Source organism: Thermobia domestica, chromosome 17 (assembly GCF_964235325.1).
Source record: "Thermobia domestica chromosome 17, izTheDome1.hap1.1, whole genome shotgun sequence".
NCBI classification, from domain to species: domain Eukaryota; kingdom Metazoa; phylum Arthropoda; class Insecta; order Zygentoma; family Lepismatidae; genus Thermobia; species Thermobia domestica.
Genome location: NC_137470.1, coordinates 162,713,551 through 162,734,311, shown reverse-complemented (window position 1 = coordinate 162,734,311; position 20,761 = coordinate 162,713,551). Strand labels below are relative to the sequence as shown.

The 20,761-nt window shown below is 35.8% G+C and overlaps 1 protein-coding gene across 4 annotated transcripts in view; it reads left to right on the top strand.

Annotated features, from left to right (window-relative positions):
* Ets65A (DNA-binding protein D-ETS-3) overlaps positions 1 to 20,761 on the top strand; it is a 692,236-nt gene that overhangs the window by 431,510 nt on the left and 239,965 nt on the right. The window lies entirely within an intron of this gene.

Sequence of the window (20,761 nt, the reverse complement as noted above, 5' to 3'; positions counted from 1 at the left end):
TTCCGGCCTAGCATATCATACTGATTCAAGTGGTGAGAGTTTGGGTTCGGCTACACTATATGTGATTCTCCAGATATCATTCGTACAAGAAAATTTTTGATCGAATGAAATATATTGGATCTTTTTATCCAAAAATATTTTTGAATAGCAAACTGCTAAACAAATTTAAATTAAATTTACACAGCTAGTTTTGTTCTGCTTAGCATTTTTTGTAAGTATGTTGGTTAGCAACGATCAAGCCGCGACCGCTGGATCGGCCTGTTGTTGGTGATGGTATGTTAGCACAAACTCCATTTTACGTAAGAACTGTAGAACGGCAGTGTCCAGTGAACTGAGCAGGCAGTGACAGTGCAAAATAAGCGATGTCTCTTATTTCAAAAGCGAGCTAATTGTTAGTGCTCCGTTATGTAGTGCGAGCGTGACCAAACTAGAAAATATGTTCATTGTGTCGTGAGGAACAGTGCCCAGGTGATAACGGTCAACAAATTTCACGACATAACGACATCGGAGAAAGAGGAACAGTGGTCGGAAGAAAGTCCTCAGTGACGCCGGTACAAGTGTTGGAGGAACTCAACCATCACTTCCCACAGCCTGAGTCGACAATCACAGGCCACCGCAAGTTTAATGACATGGATGTACATGCACAGAAGAGACTGCTGTATGCGTGGGATTCTCGGGGTTCTTCCGTTTCCTCCCACTTTCTTTATTCTATTATTTCATTCATTTCTCATCATCACGATCTCCTTTAGTCTAGCCGACATAACCGTGAGACGTAAAACTGCAAGATTTCATTTCATTTCAAGTACAATGCAATACAATGAACAGTGATACTCCCGATCCCATTTCAGTTCGGAATTAGTGCCCCTGAGGGAGGGGGTAGTGGCATGTAAAAATAATTGAAAACGACCAATGTTAGTGTCGAATCCATAGTTTTCGAGGTCCCTAAGTTATTTACAGTTAAGATGTCCTTGAAGTCCAACTTCAGCAAGATCCCTTACCACTGCTAGAGGGGATTGGAGATAACACAAAAGTGATCTGAAACGACCGATATTAGTGTCAAATGCATAATTTTCGGGACTGCTGAGATGAATAGTGACACTTTCGATGCAATTTAAGTCCAAATTCAGCACCTATAAGCATACCTGGGAGAGGGGAAATAGTGACCTAAAATACTTGAAAGCGACCCATATTTGTGTTGAATCCATAGTTTTCGGAATTCCGAAGTTGATTGTTGACAGTGTTGATGCTATTTAAGTACAAGCTCAGTCCTCGTTGGGAGCAAGACCCCTAGCATCCCTAGGAAGGCGTGGGAAGTAAGGAGCGTGTAAAAATAACCAAAAATGACCTATATTAGTATCGAGTTCTTAGTGTTTGGTGTCCCTGAGGCGAATAGTGATAAACCCGATGCTGTTTAATTCCACGTTTAGACCTCACTAGACCCCTAGGGGATGGCAAGGAGGGTAAAATGTAAAAGTAATTAAAGACGAATGATATTAGTGTCGAATACATAGTTTTCCGTGTCGGTGGGAGGAATAGTCACACTGTTAATAGTGTTAAAGTCCAGTTTCAGCCTTTATCGGCAAGGGAGTTAAGAAGGACAGAAAAATAATTAGGGATGCGCACGAGACAAGATTTGTGGCTGTCTCGTCTCGAAAATGTGCTGTAAAAGTGATGTATCGACTCGAAAAATGTATATTTCTCTATTGGAAGACCCGTGTCTCGACTCGAATTTTGTCAGGAAAATCCTGTCTCGACTCGTCTCGTTCGCATCCCTAAAAATAATGTATCCAATGATCCAGGTTAGTGTTAAATCCATAGTTTCCGGGGTTACTAAGCTGCTTGGTGACATTTCCGATGTCATTTAAACCCGGCAAGAACGGTTATGCCAACTAGATTGGAAATTTTCAAGGGAACGCAAAAGGCGTTGCTCGTATACACACATACAGATAATACATTCCTTTCTTCATTTTTTCTCTCAAATTGTGAAACAACACTTATACACCATAATGAAGAGAAACAGCGACTACAGCGCCACTCTTTCTCGACCTTTCCAAAATCTCGCAAAGATCATATGACTTTAATTTCAACGCAGAATATGTGGGGAAAAAGGAGATATGTACATTCATGTCCACAATTATTGTCGCATGTCTATAAATATGTTGTCGTAGGAATGTAATTTGATATCGAATTCGCCCGGTATTTCTTATAATGTTAGTATGTGTATAATGAGCAAAGACATGTATGTGACAAATTTCATGTCAAAAGAGCAGTAAATAAGAACAATAAAACGAAAACAAAATTTTCTTGTCCGTTTAACAACGTTTTATTTTACTCATTCTAATTTTCGTATTTATAATTATTTTCCTATGAAATTTACCACAAATATACATTTCCCGATTATACACATAGTATCAGTATTTTAAAAGTGTCCTAAAAATCATTATCAAATTATATTCTTACAGGAAGACAGTTATAAATATCCGACAATAATGTTGGACATGAGTTTCCATTTTCTATCTGTATGTGGAATAAAGGGTGATACCTGAAATCTTTTTTTGAGTTTAACGTCCCTCGATTATGTCGGTTAGGCTAAGGGAGATGATCACTAAAGCAAGTGAATGATGATGGAAGAATTGATGGAATGAGAAAATGGGGGGAAACGGGAGTACCCCTAGAAAAGTCATGAACACGGTGTTGTCCACCACAAACTTAATTTGAGAAAACTGTCGGATATTTTGTTCTCGGGGTTATTCAATTCACTTTGGTTTAAACCATGATTTAACCCGTGATTTAAACATTTTTTATTAAGCTATTTTTTGCATCCTTTTTGACACCTTTTACATAGTGCATGTTGAGATGAGACAAAAAATAGAAAAGGAAGATAAGACACATAGTATTTCATAAATTTGTTCAATTCATGCATTATACTTACTTGCTAATAACGTGCAATCATTGTCTCCTAATATAAGGGAACAAATAAACAGTATTATAAAATCTTCGAGTACAATCAATTTGCGAGTGCGGTGTAGAGAGAAGTTTGGAACCTAAACTTGTTTTTCCTAATGCGATGGAATAGTTCCGTAGATTGTTTGGAAGAGAGTGTTAGCAGTTGGTCAACAATTGTGAAAGTGTGTGGAGAAAACTGACAAGTAATTGATTAAGAGTCTTCATCCCAGCGAAATTAAAATACCGCAAATTTTACAGTAATTATGTGATACCTTCAAATAGATAAAAGATAATCGAAATGTGGAACAAGAGCGCCCTAGACAATATTATTTTACATGAGAAATCGTTATCACGACTCACTTATCTGTTTTCGATTTCGAGCCATTTTGAAAATCGGCATTGTCTAGGGCGCTCTTGTTCCATATTTCAATTATCTTTCATCTATTTGAAGATATCACATAATTAGTGTAAAATTAGCGGTGTTTTAATTTCACCGGGATGAAGACTCTTAAGTTGTACAGAAGGTCTCCAATTTGACACTCAAACGTAAGGTAAAAAGATGTGTTACGTCTTTTAAAGCATATGTCTACAGCAATTGATGAAGTGCAGGAGAACAATCGCAGTATAGAAGACTTAGTAAGGTTGTGGAAAAATCCCGAATGAGTTATGAAGAACCCGATATTGTCAAACGCTTCTTCCTTTGATTTTGAAGTTTGAAGGTAAAAGGAAACTGTTTAACGAGCCATATCGTCCCTTTGTTTGCAAATTGTCGTATCTTAAAAAAAAAAAAAAAAAAAAAAAAAAAAAAAACTATTTTTGAGTTAAGACCAGCCCCGAATTTCCCTTTCGGAGCTCTAAAATTCTCTTTAATAACCGTATCTAAAATCCTAAATATAACTGTGGAACAAGCAGTTTGATGTTCATGTTCGTTGTAGAGAATTAAATTGCTCTCGAATTGCCGTAACTCATGATACGGCAGTTTGCAAAAGAAATTAAGGTAAGTTTCTATTATTCATACACACTCGTATCTCAAACGACATTTTTTTGTTTGTGTGTGTTCACCTTAGTGTGTAATTTGTTAATATGTTATTTAAGCAGGCAGGAAATGTTTATGTGCCTTCACAGCTGGTCCGTGTGATCAAGCTGGCTTTTAAGGTACTGGAACTACAACATAGTGACTTCCTCAACTTCAAGCAGCTCTCCAAACAACTTTGAATTCTACAAATTTCAAAATCAGATGGAAGTAATACAAAAGGCGTAAAGTGCAAGAATATGATGGAAATGGTGTCCCGACAAAACGTACCAGCGACAAAACGTACCACTTGAATTTTCGCGACAAAACGTACCACTTTTGACGACCTGTCATAAATGACAACCTATCATGGATTAATTAAAGCATTTCTGATATTTATTCCACGACAAAACGTACCACTTATATAAATTACAACCTGTCATGGACTAATTAAAACACTTCGGACATTTAATCCGCGACAAAACGTACTACTTCATGTTAAGAAACTACTTCCTCATGAACAGGTAAAACAACGGCAGTATAAGGTTGAGAAGAACAGAAAGGTAATGTATCGAGTTGTCAAAGTGCAGAAACTCATTGGTAAAAGAGGGCTCATTTACAGAGTTTATATGTAGCAGCCTATAAACTGAAAGACACAGCTAGAGATCATGGAAACTTTTTGGATATTATTCCTTTCTTAAGCAAATTTGATCTTCCGCTTGTCACAGCGAAGAGTCATATACGAGGAAGTAAGCAGGATAGTGGTCGCATAACTTTTACTAAACACGGTGATATATGTGTTCAATGCTATCAGCACACTTATCAGAGAAGATATTTCGAAAGAAGTCTCTCAAGCTTCAATATTTTCTGTTCTATTACACAATACTCAAGATATAGTAGTTTCAGGCCATTGCTCTGTTGTTTTACGGTATGTTGTTAAAATGGTTGTTAAACAAAGTATTGTTGTCATTGTAAAATGCATATCTACCATAGGCCAGTGTCTTTGCGGTTTACTGCTGGAAATTCTGCAGACGTTGAACCTTGATATTAAGAAGTGTATTTGAAATTCAACCGATGGCTCAAGTAACATACAAGGACAATATTTGGATTTTTTCAATTCACCTATGATAAGTTACACGTGTGATTCAGTTGATTTTGAGTTTAACGGCTCTTTTAACAGCGAGGCTATATGAGACGGGACATACTGATTTACGGGAAATCCGAAGCACATGAGCTCCCGCCGGGAATCGAACCCAAGTCTCCCACGACAAAGGCGATACGCTAACCGCTTAACTACTAAGAAACTCAGTTACACATGTGGTGTTACGCTCATATACTCAATCATGTCATATGTGATCTGACAAAAAATTGCATTGATTCTGTGTCACTGTTCTGCTGAATGACTGAGATATTTATGCGTGAGTCTTATCAGCGAATGTACATTTGGAAGATCAAATGTTAACAAAGGCGTCTTACAGTTATTGCGGAAACAAGATGGTAGAAAACACACTGTTTTTCAGAAAAAGTTTGGTCATTTTTCGAACCCAAAAAGTGCTTTGTATATAGAGTTGACCATAACAATTAAGAAAATTGCTTCTACAGAAAATATCAAACCAAAAGCTAGGTGTAAATCGAAAGGATATATAAAAGATATTCTCAAGTTCAAAACAATTCGGGCAGCAGAAATGTTCCTTAAGATATTTCAAGTGACGAACTCTCTGTCAAACTATCTCCAAATAGAGGGTGCTGCTAGTGTAATCCTATCGGATGGTGCAGACTACTCTGTTTCACCTGAAAGAGTAGAGAGATGATTTTGAATCCGTTAAGAATGCAGCATTAAGCTTTGCAGAATGGGCCAATAACAAATTTGAAGACTTAGAACGTGATTTCTTTTTTTCTATTGACCTGTTGCCTTCAGAGATGGACAAAGATTTTTCCTGTGAATATGAAGATGAAGCTGCTTCTATCCAAGACCAGGTATTGCATCGAAGCATTCAATACAATATTGGTCATGGTAGTTTTGAGTATTTCTTCAAGATTCAAGAAGCAATGCACTTTATGGATTATTTGGACCCTAGCCACTTCAACCAAGTAACAGAACAGCTTCCAGACGTGCCTTTCGATAAACTTACATATTTTCTGAAAAAATTCAGTTAAGAAGGTTTCAAGGGTACAATAAATGTATTCTCTTGGACTTTAGAAGGACGTGGATATCCTTAAAAGTCAGTCTTGATGACGAGCACAACCGAAGAAAAATGTTTGTGCTGATGGTGCAAGTGATTCAGAATTAGGAGAAAATACATTTGTTTACAAGGAAAGCGAATGCAAAACGTGTTGCAAAATTGTCCAATGTGCTGCTTTTTTAATTTTGCAGAATTGTAATTTGTGCAGTAATACTTATCCAGGTTTCCAGCATACACATTTTTTATTGACTTTGATGTAACTCAGGTAACATGTGAAAGAAATTTTTCAAAACTGAAATAAACTGAAATACATTAAAAATAAGCTAACGAGTACCATGTCTCAAGAACATTTGAAAACATTTTGTTGATGTCTATTGAAAAAGATTTATTAAAAAATATTTCGAATGCAAAAGTGATAGATACAGTAGTATCAAAAACTAGTACACTAAAACATCTGCTAATTTTGTAATATAGTATATGTTCTCCTTGAACTTCATATAACATTTTGTACAATTCAGAATAGTATACTGATGAAAGAATATCAGGTTTTAATTGTTAATTGTTAATACTATTGACTTACTGTAGAAAGAAAACTGTGCAATTGATTTGTGACATTGAGATGCTGGTGGCCCTTGTGGGAGAAATACTGCCCGCGCCCCTCTAACCTTTATTTTACGACTTGTCAGTACACTGCCAGAATAGTAAATCCGTTCTTTCCCGCGTGTCACTGCACTGACACAGGCGAAAGGTCTACCTTGACCCGCGAGCACACCGGTTGAGAACCAACGTTTTTGGTTAATTTCACTATGGACTATCTCTTCATACAATAAGGCACATCATTTAAAAAAAAAAATATGTGTGCTCGCGGGTCAAAGAAGACCTTTCGCCTGTGTCAGTACAGTGACACGCGGGAAAGAACGGATTTACTATTCTGGCAGTGTACTGACAAGTCGTAAAATAAAGGCTAATAATGCCTATCCATCTCTGGTCCAAAGCCTGGATAAAGTGTGATGGAAATCAGCAAATATTCAATTATTGCATATGCAAGATTCTTGCTGGTCTTGGTCTGGCGAGAATCTTGCAGGTATGGTCTTGGTGTTGCGAGAATCTTGCAGGCATGGTCTTAGTCTTAGCCTTAGTCTTAGTCTTAGTCTTGCATCGGTACTTTTCTCACCAAAAATTTGTTGAACTTCTAACCTTATTTTGGCCTATATATATACACACCGTCCTATCAAGTGGTACGTTTTGTCGCTTGTCATTATTTAAAGTGTTTTTAGAAAACCCTTTACAGGCAGCCCTCGGGGTAAGTGGTACGTTTTGTCGCTAGTACGTTTTGTTGCGTATTCGATGGAAATAAAAGCTTTGAAGAGATCACCAGCGACGCAACTAGACTAATTGTTGCTCGCGGCAAGAACTCGACTTCTGACCCCCCCCCCTCTCCTGACCAACCAAACCAAACCACTTCCCGATTACACCTGATATTGGCATCACCCTGTAATTCGCCTATTCAATTTTTTTTTTCAAGTGGTAAAGATTGATTTGAAAATTGCAGTAGAAAATTTAACCTTTCGTACAAGACAATACATCAAACTAATCAGTAGTTGATTGCCAAATAATCTGAGAGTAGCATGCTTGACATATTCTCATATTATCATAATAACTGCAAATCACAATGTTTTTTTTTTTTTTTTTTTTGGAATTATGTAGGGGTGTGCATATGAATCAACAGTCTATTGCTTTAGAATAGAATATTCAATTATGACAAACTGTCAAGCTGTTATCTTAAGTATTAGAAATATACTCGAACATTTTGCAAATCTCTTAAATCGATGTAAGTTAAATGAAAACACAAAAAGCTGAAACTAAAATTTATCATTGGGAGCTCTTTTGGCTGCAGACGTTTTTACAATGTCCTCAAAAGTTAGCTTTGAAAAAGCTAATTTATGCTCTATGAATATGATTCTAAGGTTGGTGAGTCATTGTTGTCCTGTTAAATTTCTGAGTTTTTTTTTTTTTAATTAGTTTGCTAAAACTCCTTCCTTTGCCTTATAGTAAGCCTGCATACGTCCCGTAAAAAAGGGGAACAGTCTCAATTTTGGGCCCGAGTGCCCCGTGACCCGTAAATTTAGTCGGGACAGGCAAACGTCCCGTATTTTAATAATTTCCCCCTTTCTACTATCAATATCAGCTTATTCGAAAAGTGAAATATCAAAAATTCAAACATTTGCTGCGAATCCTGTAATTAGTGAATGAACAATAACATGTAACAGCTTCAAGGAAGTGATCATACCACCCTCTCCGATTTCATAGCGAGCAAGCCAATAGACTTGCAGCGCAGAGCTTGCAATTGTCAATGGGATCGGCAATCTTTGATAAAGCGGTCGAGCTGAGCTGTCGTTGATAATACATTACAAGTGTGTTCCAATTTTGTATCAACAGAATGCCTAATCTGAAGTGTATGTTTTTTATCGAATTTGAAGAAGCCCGTTTCTGAAAGTAAAGAAGTTCAATTATGAAAAATTTGCACTACTGCTTCTTCCATTGCACCTGGTGCAAATTTGGACACTCTCCAATACCAAGAAGCAAGCAAACATAAGATTGCTTCGAGTGTTTCTACATTTACAAGCACAGGGAACATGAGTGACTTTTTGTCCAGTAAGACGTTAGATAAGTTAAAAAAAAAAAAAGAATTATAAATAATATTTTTGAGAGGCTAGGACACTGTTCAACCATGTCAACCAATTACGACACACACGTATTGCCATTAAAACAGTGGCGGATCCAGGATGGATTTCTGGCGGGGGGCGGTAGGTTGTAATACTGCCACTTAGGGCTACTTTTAAAAGCTCCAAACTCTGGGATGGGTTTTGTTTATATATAAGATAAGAAAAATTTCCTCTTCTAGATCCGCCCCTGCTAGGAGTTAGAAATGTGTAAATCTGGCGCTGATAATTACACACGGCGCAAGGAACAAAATCAGCTAAGTTCCCATCAAGCTAAACTGACGAACGTAATTTTGGCAAAAAGAGCCATGTAAATAAATATTGCTAAATGCGCGAATAATATTGAAAGTAGATTGTATCACTGATTTAAATAAAATGAGATTATTTGCATATTTGTTTCCTTTTAAGCATTTTTATAAGACGTCATCTTGAGTTTTTAAGGCGATTCTTTTGTAGTTGAATTGTAAATATCTTCACTCCGTACAATTAATTGCAAGGGACGAAGAGAGAAAAGTAGCAGCACACGAGTGAACTTTCGCCTATTATACTGTTGTTCATAATCAGAGCTACAATTCATTGGATTGGATTGGAAAGTTTGGGAAAGGAGATCGAAGGTGTCCCGTGTTCTCAGGAAAAAATATGGCAGGCTTACTTATAGTGAAAATAAATATTTGCTCAATTTTGCGCCCCCTCAATGCCGCGCCAGTGGAATAAGCTTCATTTGCTCCCCTTAGTTACGTCACAGCCTACAACTATTTTCTACAAAACCAGCCACCTACAATTAGACTACAAGGAACGCCAATTTAAAACTATTGACCTACCCCTGTCTGAGCACCAGCAATTTTACTTGCACCTCTACCATTAGGACAGTTTCAAATAAACACGAGTTTCTTTCTTTTTCTAGTTTTGTTAACTTCAGGACTGTTTATTAAAAATTACTTTATGGACATGGTTCAGTAATTTTCAGTGCAGTATTGTATGGAGGTGCTATTGGCTGTACTCATTTTTTATACTCATGTTTACTTAAAATAATACTATTATATTCTAGTAGTTACGATAACTTATTTTTAATTTCATTATTTAGACTCTTGTTTTGAATTTTATTTTTCTTTCATACAGCTTCATATTCACTTAACACTGCTAATTTGTAGTATTAATTTCATACCACATCCTTCCTATTTTTTTTTTTTTTTTTTTTTTTTTTGGTGAAGATCATAAGCCTTAGTATTAGTTTGTTTTTATTATTAATTTCATCAACATGTTTAATTAATTAATGAAAGAAATAAGACTTTCGATTCTATCGTTTGTTTACTATTTTTTATAACTTACTCATATCAAAGATGAACACAGCAACTTAGATGTACACAAATGGACAAATTTACCGTTTGCCGTCTTCAATTTGGCATTATTCTTATATCCCAAGAACTAGGCACGGTGACGTAACTCATTCTTAAAACAAACATTTTTTTTGCAAAGTGGCGTATCTCAAATAACATTTTTTTATGGCTTAATATTACAATATTATATAATTTGAACATGTCGTTTTAAAGAATATACATTTGGCTACATTGTGTCAAAAATTGGTAAATATTTGTTGGTAAACACGAGTGTAACAGGAAAGTAAAATAGGTGCAAAATTTCAGATCACTCTCCTGAAAAATGAGAAAAATTGAGATAGGACACTTTGCAAACAAAGGGACGATATTTTGATTCTACAGTAAAGATACAGATGTTAAAATATAAATGGCGGAGAAGCCAGTAATCTCAAATAAAGAAATAACAACAATTTAGTATCCGTTGCCGTACTAACTCCAATAGCATCTAAAGCTATCTGTTAATTTCTTTTCTAATTTGGTTTTGTTTAAAGGCCGTCTGGGAACCGAAAAGGTAATTCTGGTCATTCTGTTTAAAGTTTCAACAACAAGCATGAAGTTGATAGCTAGATGAATGCAAGAAAATTACAAACAGTTTGCAAATTGTAGTGAAAAAAATGAGTAAAGAATAATAATTAGTTTCTATTAGTATCAAGGACTACAAGTATCCTTTGATATATTACAGGTTGCTCAACCATATGTGCAACACTTGCATTTGCATGGGGCGACAAAATATGTTATATCTGTATTATTTAAAATAAATATTCCTTGTTGGAAACAAACTTCATGATGATGGTAGTTAAATTTACTAAGCCGACCTTCTATTTGAGTACCACATTCATAAATCATGTTTAAGTCGCATTATTTTAAGGTTACATGGACAGTGCTAAAGCAAATGGTCAAACAAATCCCAGCGTGAGTTGCTAGGTTGTTGTCAAATACAAGAACTCAACTCTCAAACAGTAGCGAACACCTGTTTCATTTAATTAGTTATAACTCCACAGTTCGAATATTTTCTTATTTAAAGATTTATTGTAGTATAACTTATACATGAAATTATTGCTACTTACTACGATGGATATTCAATGATTACTTATTATTTACGATCATTAAATGCACTATATTTTCAAAGTAGTTATTAATTGCTTCACAGCAATTCAATACACTTCTAGATTATATGGCGTCCTGCTGCATTATATCTTTGTAATTATTTATAAACAAATCCCTGGACCCTGGTAACATAAACTTTTACCATAGCAACCGAATGTACTGTCCTAACGATGAGTAAACAAACATTTACATTTAATGACAGCAAAACAAAACATTTACAAATCAAGATTATTCATGATATATTTTTTAACATTTCTTCTTCTTCTAATTTGTAGCGATTGTCAGATTTTTGATTAAATAAAATAAAAGAAGTAAATACATGTTATCGTTGTATAAATGGCTCCCGAACTATGGGACTTTTTAAATTGATTACAATTTAAGAAACAATCCTGGATAATTTACATAACATATATGGCACACCCGGTGGAAGACTGTTATAAGTCAGAAATACACATTTGTGGGAAAATGAATTTTAAAGTTTGTTTTTCTATCTAAATCGCTCCCTGGAATATTGGTATTTCTGCCCTCTAGAAGTTAATTTGTTTAGTTACGTTTATGCAAAAATATAACCAGGTAGAATTAGGTTTTCTCTCTCTATTCTCTTTTGAGCGATAATAACTAAAAATTGTCATTTTTTGAGTTGTAACAGTCTTCCACTGGATATGCGATATGAGTTGCAAATGACAGGGAGAAGATTAATTTACCCTTTCATACTTGAGAGACTTTAAAATGAAGCAGTGGAGGTTATTGATAAGTATGAGAGAAAATGTACGTCATATTGCATCAAAATAGAATAATTTTGATAAAAGTATAGAGGAAAATTATTATATCATATTATTTAAGTAAGAAAATTTCGAAATTTGAAGGAACTTACTTCTCTGTACCCACTTATCCTTGAAAAATTTTAACTGCAGACAGTGAGCTTTTAGTAATGTAAGTTGATATTATACAGCTAAAAACCTTTATTAATGCCCAACTGTAATTATTCCCCACAAATAGAATTAATCTTAAACTCTGATTTAAAATATACGTTGGCTATATCAACATGTTACATTGCATAGGTTGTAAATATATTTACTTGTTTTTAATTAATGCTAGCACGGCAGCTAGTTTACTAAATGATTATGCCCTTTGTTTTGAGTACAAACTTGTGGTATGTATACAATATGTCAACATCGGCAACGAAAAATTATGATTAGGCTAGAAGTTCGTAGTGCTGCTGGTCAATAATCTAGTACACAATTTCCCTCTTTAATACAGAAATTTCCTAGTCACCATTTTTGACGAAATGGGCATTCCCATCTCACCTAAAATTGCAGAAATCCTTATCTTGGAGACTTCGGTGGTTGATAAGATGTTAGACAAAATGGGACCTAAAATGGGGGAAATTCTTACCATGGAGATGCCAGTAGCTGATAAGACGTTAAACAAAGTGGGATTAGGCGAGATGGGAATTCCCATCTCACATAAAATGGCGAAAATTCTTAAAATTTATACGTCAATGGCTGATAATACGTTAAACAAAGTTGGATTAGGCGAGATGGGTATTCTCATCGCACCTAAAATGCCTGAAATCTTTATCTTTGCGACGTCAGTGGCTAATAAGACATTAGACAAAGTGGGATTGGGCTACATGGAAATTCCCATCTCACCTAAAGTGGCAGAAACTCTTATCTTTTAGACGTCAGTGGCTTATAAGACGTTAGCCAAAGTGGGATTAGGCGAGATGGGAATTCTCATCGCACCTGAAATGTCTGAAATCTTTGTCTTCGAGACGTTACTGGCTAATAAGACATTAACAAAGTGGGATTGGGCTAGATGGGAGGAGACCCTGTTATTAAACTAGGAAACCGTCACAACGGTCTGTTCTACTACCAAAAATCTATTGTTAAATCTCGGGGACCGAGATTATTATTATTAATGTGTGTTATTTTGTACCCATTCCATAACTAGAATTTTAGGACACCTCGTATAAATGTCTAAAAGAACAGAAATAAGAATAAAACACACATTTTTGAAGAGGAGGACGTGCGCGATTAAATGAGCTACGGTACATTCGTCGACGTCCAAGGTGACAAAGGCATCTGGATGTGTTTCCGAGAAACTCTCCGATGTTCTTCCGATTGCTTTTTGTTATATTTTCCTTTAACCTCCAACCCTGCTTCCGTTTCGACTCTCAGCTTTCGTGTCGAGTTTGCTTCATCGAGGAGGAAGCAGCGAGGGGAGGGGTAGGACAAAAACCTTTCGTAACTTAAAGAGATGAAACTTCAAGAAGATTTTTGTTCTTTTTTTTTAAAGAAAAAGAAGGAAACAGAAAAAAATAATTTCCCTAATCGTGATAATTTCCCAGTCTTCTCCCCTTGAACAATCTCATCCCTTCTGTTTCAGTGTTGCCAACTACTATAGTTTTCCACTGAATTTAGTTACTTCTACTATTGTGTAATAATAATAATAATAATAATAATAATAATAATAATAATAATAATAATAATAATAATAATAATAATAATAATAATAATAATAATAATAATAATTGAAATTAGATTTCTGGACATTCGGCATGAAATGAAAAAATGAAATGAAATCTTTATTTTACGTCCCACGTTTATTCGGGGTAGGCTAAAGGAGATGGTGATGATTAAAAAATGAAAGAAATGGTGGAATGAAGTAAGTGGGAGGAAACGGGAGTACCTCGAGAAAACCCACGCACACGGTGTTTATCCATCACAAAGTTCGCTTGGTTCGAGCTGTGATTGAAACGGATCCCATGCACCAGAGATGACCGCTCTACCACTTTTTCTTTAAAAAAAAAAACAATCAACCGACCATACCTCAGTTTCCTGAGTATCCCGAGTTTTTCTCGTATACAAGGCCTCTTCGACTTTTACCAAATTCGACAGGGACACGAACACATACATATAAAAGACAATTAAAATTCCAAAGTCTTTCCCATCGAACCCGAATCCCTGTAAACCAAAGGTGCACGTGTCAGCCACTAGACCACCAGAGAGGGCTACTGAGCCACCGCGTCACCATCAATTACCATGTTAACCTGTCACGTATGAGGTTATGCCATCCCTAAGCGATCACACTATTTAATTAGGGGAAGAAAGAAAAGATTGGAGAAGGCAGTAAGTATCATGTGACCCAATATTAGGTACCATCCCGGCATTTGCCTGGTGTGGTTGAGGAAGACTGAGGAAAACCTTACTCAGGATGACTGGTTTGAAAAAGTTTTTTACATTCTTTCTATCGAGTGTCCTCGTGGAAATCGAACTTGGGACCGCTCGACCGAAAACGAGAGCGTTATTATTATTATTATTATTATTATTATTATTATTATTATTATTATTATTATTATTATTATTATTATTATTATTATTATTATTATTATTATTATTATTATTGAATAACTTAAATTTGTAACCGTGTATCGAAATCCCTAATGGTTGCCTGGGGGTAATTCACGTGGTTCGGATCTCACGTTCACCTGTAGATCTACCTCTCATATAGCCTCGCTGCTGAACGGGACGCCAAACTCAAGTCACCCCCCCCCCACAAAAATGCCTAACGCTAGTGCTTTCAGTACGTATGGTACTCAGTTTGATTACCGGGAGCGGCACAAAATTGTCTGTGTTGACTCAGTATTGCAAAGTAATGGGGTAGCTATGCAAGTTAAATGAGATGAAACTTATAACTTTACGTACCACGATTATGCTCCGAGGCTAAGAAAGACGGTGATGTTAATGATTGAAAAGGTGGAATGAGAAAGTGGGAGGAAACGGGACAAACATATTGTATTTGTCCACCAAAAAAATTCATTTGAGTCGAGTTACGTAAGTTCAAAAGCAATAAACTCTGATCCAACAAGTTTGAAATATTAGTTGATATATTGACCAAGTATATAAGTACCGTAACTAATTCTATGGCTTACGGAACCCGAAGGTTCAATGCCGCGTTTACAAAAACTCTTCATTAACTCCAGTCCTTAGAAAATTGAACCCAGTTAGCACTTTGTATTCCTATTTCCGTGAGATCCATCTTAATGTTGTCCTGCCATTTGCGCCTAGGTTTTCGTAATTATCACCTTCCGATTGGAATTCTAGTTAAAACTTTGAAAGCGTTCCTACTTTCTTCCATTCTCGCTATACATGACTTGCTCACCTTAACCTCCTAGACTTGATGACCCTAACAATGTTTGGTAAACGGTATAAGTTATGCAGTCCCTCGTTATGAACTTTTCGCCATTCCCTATTTCCGTTCCTCTTGAGTCAGAATATTCGTCTCAGGATCTTGTTCTCAAATAATTTCAATCTATGTTCTTCCCTCAAAGTAAGCGACCATATTTCCCAACAATACAGGGCAACAGGCATGATTATCGTTTTATATATTTTAAGCTTCAACTTCCTCGACTGAATATGCGAAGACAAAAGATTTTGATTTGAATAATAACACGAATTCCTTGCTTTTAGTCGACATTGACAACGTATCATCGAACGAGAAAGCCATCAGTTCGGCCAACCCTTTGTGATATGAGCAACAGCGAGTTTTACGTCGCGGAACAATTTTAATAATATCATTTGAGTTTTTCCGTGAGTTTTCTTTTAGATTCTTCCATTTCCTTCCGTATTCTCTTTCCACAAATTCATTCATAATTATTCTCATTTATTAGTTGTTTATTTCCTTTAGGCTAAAGAGTATAACCGTAGGACGTAAAACTAGAAAATAATTTAATATATTTCATCTACTTTTATCTCTTATGTAACTGATAAATGTAGTATAAAATGTTTGGAAGAAACTTAGGTTATGCTTCTTTGTTCTGAAATGAATGTGTTCAACTTTTGGTGAAAAAGATCGGTGAGGTGATTTTAGTTTAGCGTCCCGTTCAGCAGCGAGGCTATATGGGACGTGGACTTACTGATTAACGTGGAATCCGAACCACATGAGCTCCCGCCGGGAATTGAACCTGGGTCTCCCACGCCAAAGGCGCGTACGCTAACCGCTTAGCCACGAGGGAGCTCTGAAAAAGATCGGGATTTAATACTCACAAGTAAACCTTACGTTTGGGTGAATCGAGTTGCTGACGGAGACACATATGAGAAAGTAGTACTAAATGTTGTCAGTATGTCAGTGAAGTTATAGGTGCGAAGCTCCAGGGGTTTAGGAGATATAGCTACCAGAACATTACATGGAAGTACAGAATAGTCTTCATACAGTTGGAGGTAAAAGCTCTATAAGACCTCTTGTAACGACAAAAGATGAATAACAAATATATGGGTACATATTAGGACTAGGGGGAAGTCATATAGTAAGGGTATACCTGACGGCGGCCATCTTGAAATCCGCCATTTTGAATTAAGGTTAAGTTTTTAAAATAGGAATAGGGTCATGTGATACATGATTTAAGACTCGAATTTAATCAGAAGAACAATGGTGACGTTAATTTTGGTTTACGCGCAATTGGTAAAAAGTTACAGAGAAATTAAATATTGTTGCAGCATATGTATTAGTCCTTTATCCCACCTTGTAAATTTTGTGTTAATGATAATAATTAAATAAAAAGCAGGTGGATAAATATTAGGTCTATGGTAAGAGTTGCCTTGATGGCGGCCATGTTCAAATCCGCCATTTTGAATCAGACAAAATTTTTAAACAATACGCATAACAGTGACATCTTATAATAACAAATTTGCCATAAATCCAACGGTATACCCATTTTTGCTTTATCATTATTCAGCACAAAATTAAATGGGAATAGAGTAATGCAATAGATGACTTCGGGCTAGAAGTTAATCAAAAATAGAATGTTGGCGTTACAACGTTAGTTGTTTGATGCTGTACTTGCACGCCATTTCGTTGTTTTTCTTGTATCCTGTTCACATCTATTTCTCGTTCGCTATTTAAAACTTTGTCTGATTCAAAATGGCGGATTTGAACATGGTCGCCATCAAGGCAACTCTTACCATAGACCTAATATTTATCCACCTGCTTTTTATTTAATTATTATCATTAACAAAAAATTTACAAGGTGGGGTAAAGGACTAATACATATGCTGCAACATTATTTAATTTCCCTATAACTTTTTACCAATTGCCCGTAAATCAAAATTAACGTCACCATTGTTCTTCTGATTAAATTTGCGCCTTAAATCATGTATCACATGACCCTATTCCTATTTTAAAAACTTAACCATAATTCAAAATGGCGGATTTCAAGATGGCCGCCGTCAGATATACCCTTACTATATGACTTCTCCCTAGTTCTAATATGTATCCATATATTTGCTATTCACCTTTTGTCGCTACAAGAGGTCTTATAGAGCTTTTACCTCCAACTGTATGAAGACTAGTCTGTACTTCCATGTGATGTTCTGGTAGCTGTATCTCCTAAACCCCTGGAGCTTCGCACCTATAACTTCACTGAAATACTGACCACATTTAGTACTACTTTCTCATATGTGTCTCAGTCAGCAACTCGATTCACCCAAACGTAAGGTTTACTTGTCAGTGTGAACACAGAAATATATTTATTCTTTGAAATGAAAACCGAAACGAAATATTTCAGTTTAACGTCCCACGAATTTGTCCCTTAGACTAAGGAAGATAGATTATTAAAGCATGTGAATAATGATGGAAGACTTGGTTGAGAGAGAAAGTGGGAGGAAAGGGGGGTACTCCGAGAAAACCCACGGTCACCATGTTCTCCACTACAAAATTACTTGGCCGGGGGATAGGGCACAGTGGCTCAGTGGTAGATCCCTAACCTCTAGTGCTTGGGTCCCTAGCTCGATCCCAGGCCAATTAAGTTTGTGGTAGACAACATCGTGATCGTGAGGTTTTACTGGGTACTCTAGTATCCTCCTACATTATAATTCCAAAAATTCTTCCATCACCATCTACTTGCTTTTAATAATTGTCTTTCTTAGTCTAAAGGGCAATGGTTTACAATTTGTGACTTCAAACTCGAAAGTGTTCACTTGCTAAGGGATCGGACCAGGAACACCATGCGCCAGAGGTAGGCACTCTACCACTAAGCAACCACGCTCCCGTTATCAATATTAAAAATAACGAAGAAACAATCAACTAAACGACAAAATCCCAATGTGAATTTTTAACGAAGTGAATAATTACGTGTAGTTTGTATAGAAATAATAATAATATAAATAATAATAATAACCTAACTATTAAATCTTTGAGAAATCTTTGAGTTTTACGTCCCACGGACCTAACTATTAAAATGCTACAATAGCAACAAAAGCGCCTGAGCTCCAACCTATAACTTTGGATTTCGAACTTTTGATTTATGGTTATTTGTGATTTCACGTTTAACAAAGACAAATATTTTAAAGTAGCTATGTGTACTTTAAATAAATTGTTTTAAATAGACGTGTTTCATAAAGTTTATTTTTTTTAATTATTGTTCAAATCCTTTGTATTTTAATAAGCCTTTTCAAAAATCATTGCAAATGGATTGTGCTGCCATCTTTGTAGTTCTTTTAAAATATACTTTTGTGGACGTTTATACGTTTGTGGACGTCTATACGTTTGTGGACGTTTATACGTTTGTGACCAATCATTTTGACAATGATGTCTCGGAAACTACAGGCTCTAGAAAGATTACGTTTTCACTGTTCGATTGCAAATTTTATGTAGATTGTCTAGTTTTAATTGAATATTTAAAAAAACATGGGCATTATCTCTTTATTACATTTTTACGGGTAGACTGGAAGTGTCGAAATTAGGAAAAAAAACTAAAGCATCATATCCTACACATTATACATTCCAACGCCACATAATTGTATATAATGGGGGTTGCATATCACTCAGGCGTTTGTTTCATGGCCAAGTTATATTCAGAAACGAAGGATAACCATTTCTCAAGTTGAATCTTTATTGTTTGGAGTGTTTTGCCCAATGAACACCATATATCACTGACATTATAATTAAGTGTGTGTGTAATGTATTTGCTTATTACATACTGCATGCAAGAAGAAAGAAAACACTGATCATGCATGAATTAAAAACTCCAACCGAAAGTAGGCTCAAATATTGCAAATGATGTGGGATATTGAAAAAGTAATCGACAAAATCTTCTCTTTATGGTATCTCTTCCCAATTTTTATCAAGACGTCTTTATTTGTATTTGTAAAGGGACATGTACAGATGTTGTGAGGAATGACAAGGAGATTCATACTCATATACAAATGATGCGCTGTGTACAGAGCGCAGGCTCAGCACGTCTATAAATTAAAATGCTAAGTTTATATGTTTGTGTCCAATCCTTTCTATAATGAGATCTTAAAAACCACAAACGTACCGTTTTCACTGGTCGATTCCAAATTTTGTGTAGATTGCACAGTTCTAATTGAATATTAAAAAAAAACATGGCCGTTATGTCTCTTTAAACTCTTTATGAAATCTTTAAAAGAGTAAAGCATCATATCCTATGAGTTATACATTGCAACACCACGCAATTGCATAAAGGAATAGTATATCACTCTGGCGTTAGTTTCATGCCCAAATGATAATGAAAAACGAAGGATATCCACTTTTTCAGTCTAAGATGAATCTTTATTGTTTGGAGTGCCTTATCCAATGAATAATAATAATATATATAGGGTGTTTCAAAACAACAAAGACAACGTTTGGGAGGTGTTTCCTGACACCAAGATAAGACAAAAATTATAGACCAACCTGGTTGCACAAATGCTTCCTTTCGGAGTTACAGGCTGCCGACAACATGAAAAAATGAAGTTTAAATATCCATAGCTCCAAACATATGGGACCTACTGTAGTCGGGTCGAGACTTCACTTAGGAACTAGTATGTGTCCTATCCAAATATCCAAGTTTCAGAGTCCTGCGATACTTCCACATCCATTTTTATAGAGGTAGCTGGTGAGTACTTCAAATTATATTCTCATAGCCAAACTCCCTCTTATAAAAATTGCTTCGTGAGCACCTTAGAATTCTGAAACATGGAGTTTTGTATTGAGCACATACTAGTTCCTAAGTGAAGTCTTGACCCAACTACGGTAGGACCCATAGTTTTGGAGCTGTGAACCTTTAAAGTTTATTTTTCATGTTTTCGGGAGCCTTTAAGTCCGAAAGGAACCATTTGTGCACCCATGTTAATCTATACTTTTTGTCTTATCTTGGTGTTAGGAACCACCTATTAAACGTTGTCGGTGTTTTTGAAACACCCCATATATTAATTATAATATATCACTGACATTATAATTAATCGTGTGTATATTATATTTGCTTATTAGATGCTGCATGTAAGACAAAAAAAAAAAAGTGATCATACATGAATTAGAAACTCCAATCGGAAATAGGCCCAAATCTTGCAAATAGTGCGAGATATTGAAAAAAATAATAATCCAAAAAAGTCTTCCATTTATGGTACCCCTTGC